The sequence below is a fragment of the Gallus gallus genome, chromosome 2, assembly GCF_016699485.2.
Source record: "Gallus gallus isolate bGalGal1 chromosome 2, bGalGal1.mat.broiler.GRCg7b, whole genome shotgun sequence".
Taxonomy (NCBI): Eukaryota; Metazoa; Chordata; class Aves; order Galliformes; family Phasianidae; genus Gallus; species Gallus gallus.
This window is the reverse complement of record NC_052533.1, coordinates 15,052,544-15,056,048: the sequence shown is the minus strand read 5'-3', so window position 1 is coordinate 15,056,048 and position 3,505 is coordinate 15,052,544. Positions and strand designations below refer to the sequence as shown.

The 3,505-nt window shown below is 46.4% G+C and overlaps 1 long non-coding RNA gene across 1 annotated transcript; it reads left to right on the top strand.

Annotated features, from left to right (window-relative positions):
- Positions 1–344: 344 nt before the first annotated feature.
- Positions 345–2,696, top strand: LOC112531957. Its single transcript, XR_003074151.2, has 2 exons — positions 345–852; positions 1,024–2,696. It is a non-coding gene; the product is annotated as an uncharacterized LOC112531957 (long non-coding RNA).
- Positions 2,697–3,505: the final 809 nt, after the last annotated feature.

The following is a 3,505-nucleotide window of genomic DNA, read 5'->3' as shown; positions in this document are numbered from 1 at the left end:
AAATACACGAATGGGGCCCAGCCGAGTTTCTGCTCCTACTGTCCCATGCAGAAGTTAATCCAGAAAGTGAAAAATTCTGTGGGAAGCTTGACCCCTGTACTGTCTATTGGATAACATCTGCAGATGAGCTCTGTCCATGACCTGTTTCAGGGTATGATTGATTTGCTGCCATAGAGTTGAATCATAGAATCATAGAGCCATAGAATCATTTGAGTGGGAAGGGACCTTTAAAGGCCATCTGGTTCAACTCCCCCTGCAATGAACAGGGACATCTACACTAGATCAGGTGCTCAAAGTCCCATCCAGCCTGACATTGGATGTCTCCAAGGACAGGGCATCCACCACCTCTGAGGGCAGCCTTTGCCAGTGCCTCATCACCCTTATTGTAAAAAACTTCCTTATGTTCAATCTAAATCTCCTCTCTATTAATCCAAAACCATTTCCACTTGTCCTATCACAAGAGACCCTGCATTAGTAACCTGCTCTGTGTATGAGACACACAGAAAGCTTGCAGAAAGCCTATGGATGTGTTTAGGCTTGGTAAATATGTACAAGAAGAAAAAAAACAGTGATTTTGTTTACCCATCTCAATACCTCAACATCACATGAGAGTCCTATTTTGCTCTCAGTCCCTCGAGTAAGACAAAGGCCCAATCCCCTTACTGACATGTCCAGGTTTTGTAGTCCATATACAGAGCATGTTGCATGAGGGGGTTTCTGGTGACAGAGAGTTGGAGAATATCAATGACAAAATTGACCAAGATTTCATTTTTCCTGGTAACTTTCCATTTGTGGATGAGGTGCCATGGAGACACGGATATGTCTGATGATTCCCCAGGACTCCTGGTGTGGGTAAGTCTCTGTCAGCATCTCAGCAGCATGTTCCAGGCCAAGTTTCAAAGTAACTTCCATCCAGTGACTGTGTGACCTCTATGCTGCAATTTGGCTGTGCCACTCCTGTACTCCCTTTATACTGCTGGAAATAATCTCAGCACTGCCCCATTCCTGCTCCGTTTCCCACAGGATTGGTGTCACCTGCCCATGCATCCTGTTGTGCTTAGCCACCAAGGAGGCCCTTCGGAGGCTGGTGGTCATGCTGAGACTGATGGTGCAGCAGATGAAGAAAAGCTGCATGTATGTGATAGCTGTGCGGAAAGCTGCTCTGGGTATGCAGTCTGCACTGTCTTGCTCCTTGGTTGTTTGCCATAACACTGACTTCTCCCAGCCAGGCTGCATCCTGAACAAATGATTAAATGAGATATGGTGTCATGGGACGGGCCCAAGTCCTTCCCTAGATGAAAGTGTTGCCCACGCTATCACTGGCATTGGTGGTTGTCTTAGGGGGAGCACAGAGAACAGGGGTGAATTGTCCTGAGACGGAAAAGACATGGTAGGGTTGGCCGGCATGGACCACAAGGGCAGTGAGAGTGTCCTGGTGGCTTCAGGCTCCTTTGCTTCCTGAGATGACATTACAGCACTGGCATTTGCTGGGATGCTTGGCAGCGCATCCCCTGTAGCTGATGAAAAGGCTTTGTACAAGGGGACAGCGTGGGCTGCCTTGCAGAGAGGCAGGCTTCCCACGTTGCCAATTAACTGCAATCTCAGCGACTCCAATGTCTTTTTTTTGGGGCTGGAGCCATTTAGCCCACTCAGAGGACTTCATGCCCTTGCTGTCGAGCCCAGTGGAGCTGAACATAACCCTTGTTTTTCCTATCATTTCACACAGAGCTGAGGTCACCGAGTTCCCATTTAGCCACCCTTATATTCAGCATTTCCTCCTGCAGAGCCTACACTCCCTGCTCCTCCCAGAGAGCAGCTCCCATCATCTCAACTTGCAAATGGAAGGGGAGCACAGAGCAGCAAGAAAAGAGATTGAGCATCATTCTCTCTCTCTCTATGTAGCTTAAATACAGAAATTTAAACACCTCCTGGAGGGAGGAGTGCACTCAGGCACCCTCTCAATTCTTTTCCTTTGCATTTTGTTCATGGTAAATCTTTATTTACAGTGATAGCGAGTGTGGGTTGTGGTGCTAGAAGTGTAGGCGTGTGGGCAGTGGGGTTGGAAATTGGCCCAGCAATCTGCTGGTTTTATGACTGTGTGTATTGGCTGCTAGCAGCACCCATGATACACTACGGGTTTTCCCCTACTCAAGAAGGGTCAGCCCTAGACCCAAGGAATAACGTCTAGCTCCAGGAGGGAGAAGAGAAATGAAGGGTAACATGGAAGCTGTCCGCCTTCTGACCTGGAATCAGGGAGCCTTGCTCTTTGCTGCACCTTATCCATGGCCAGATTCACAAGCAGCAGTGTTCTGTAGGGGTAGGCATTAGTGAAGGCATGAGCTCAAAGCATGGTGATGGTGCATACCATGTCAGAACAGGAATTAACCAAGCTGGCCACACACACTGTGCTAAACTCATGCAGTAGGGATCTCCAAAAGTGTGCAAGCTTGGAGCCAGCCCCTCCTGGTTAGGGCTGGGGTTTGCTTTGAGATGCTTGCCTTTTGTTGTGGAGAGACCTCTCTCTTCTGGAGTCAAAGTGCAAAAATACAGTCATAGCCCTGTTATGCCCATAACTTGTCTGTGTGTTTTTATGCTTTCTTTTGCTGGGTGATAGATTACTCTAATGGCTGTGCTGACATTCATTTAATGGTACTCACTAACACTTTCATTTAATAAAAGACTTTTCTCACTTTGAACTGGAGTGTTTTCTCAAATGTGGCCTGTGGTGGTTTGCATTTGCTTTATTATTAATTAAAAGTAAACACTTTTTTTAAGAACATTTCATTGCCATGCAGATGAAGCAACTTCAAATTGATTTTTTTCACACTTCATTTCTCTAAATTTATTACCTCCTAAAACCTGATGAAGTAAGAATCTGAATAACTATTTTTGAAAGGTAGAATTCACCGATAAGCTTCAGATAAGCAGTTCAGATGCTTATCATCTCAATTTAACTGCTTGGCCTTATTTAAATAGGGGGAAGAAAGCAACATGCAGTTCAACAAGAACAGCTTCTCCAGAGGTTTTCATTCATGTTAGTCTTGGACTGGGTTCAAACGCTGCAAGGATGCCTTTATCCTGTCAGCACTTCCACGCTCCGAGTTTTCACACTGACTTTCAGCCTACACGAGCCTGCCGGAGCAGCCTTGTCCTGCAGATGTGCCCAAATGTGCAGAGCCAGTTTTCCACTGTCGGTTCACCTGGGGATGCTCAGATGCTGCCCTGAGCTGTCTTGCTGGAGCTGGCATTTAGATGCCAGGTACCAAAGGGGAAATTCTGACATCATACTCCTTCCTGAAGAAAATCACCTCAGGTTGATCCACAGTCTTTGAAAGTCTCTGTAGTTCTCCTTTCTGCATGAAAACCCCAAGTCCTTGTGTCTGCATCTTGGATTTCACCTTTTCCCTCCATCTCTCATCTTCCTAATGGAGACTGCTGCTCTTGCCTGCTTTTCTTTTCTCTCCTTTTCTTTTGGCCTTTCTCTATGTAGCCTTTATTCACCGAC